Below are 1,323 nucleotides of genomic sequence, written 5' to 3'. Positions count from 1 at the left end.
TGCATGCCGAATCAATGGCTATATACGGCACATTGGGGCAAGCCAAAGTGGCACCTCCAGGCCGGCAGCGCTGCTACTGCTGCTACTGCTGGTCCAAGGTTGCGGGGCGCCGTGGGTGTGAATACCGCAGAAAAAGCCTCAAAGGTCGCTGCGAATGGCTCGCCATCATCTCCTACAATAGTACAGTGCTACAGTACGTATCAAGGCCGCTGCAATCTTCTGACGTACTGAAATGTTGTACTCAGTAGTCTCCCGGTGACATTGATAAACTGCGTAGCTTTGCCGCCAACGGCGACGCCGGGAAAGACTTTACTGACCGTGTCGTCAGTGCCTCATCCGCGGCCACAAGCGTCGTAGGGCGACGACAGAAGAGCCAGACGAGCCCCCGCGCCGCCGCCTGCGCAGCCACGGACCGGGATGCGAATGAAGCCAGACGAGCCCCCGCGCCGCCGCCTGCGCAGCCACGGACTGGGGAGCGAATGAAGCAGGAAATTGCTAGTCTCTACTTATGCGAAGTCTTTGTGTAATTATGAAGATAACGCGAAACACGTTCATATATACACAACGACGATGTCGAGAACGTGCTCTCGACATTCATCGAGGACGCAAATCGCTTGTTCGAGTAGGGGACTCGCAGGGCTTCTGGCGTCGTCACGTCGTAGCCCTTGTTGATCGCATGAGGACTGCGACGCGCCGCAGGGCTACTTGTTAGTACCTTATCTTGGCATCGTCCATGTAGGGCTCCCGACTACCAGCTCAAATACCTCTCTACCTCTCCATGGTGCCTCTCTGGCACTATGGTCAATGCGCTTTGGTCCGCCTGGGCGATCACCACATCATGGCTCGCTCCAATCCCGGTGTATATACACCGGAATATCTCCATTATCCAGACACTATCCGGATGTACCCCGGGTTTTCGATCGCTCAGTCGAGTGTTACTCACAATTGAGAGTGAATGCTAAGGAATGATGGTTGCATATTTTAAAACAATTCGTTGGTCCTAAAACCACTGGAATCGCAGTGGGCGGCCACCTAACACATCGTCATGCGCCTTGACGCCACCAAACCATTTTTTATCCACGCCTTACATTCTTTTCTAGATGGCGAATTTTTTTCTCTCCAAAATTCGCAATATTCGTCATGTTATCAATTTTATTATGGCATTTTTGTCGAATTTGACCCGTTTTGGACCCAAAAGACAAAAAATCGGTGCTGAGCCACCCCTCTGCATAGCAACGGTGTCTACCTCGCCACAAAGTCGTTCAATGATGTTCTTGTCGTTTCCGGCGCTGAACGCGGCGCTATCACGCGGAACTCCATTTT

This window comes from Saprolegnia diclina (assembly GCF_000281045.1).
Source record: "Saprolegnia diclina VS20 unplaced genomic scaffold supercont1.5, whole genome shotgun sequence".
NCBI lineage: Eukaryota > Oomycota > Saprolegniomycetes > Saprolegniales > Saprolegniaceae > Saprolegnia > Saprolegnia diclina.
The sequence above is the reverse complement of the archived record's forward strand: the minus strand, read 5'-3'. Positions refer to the sequence as shown.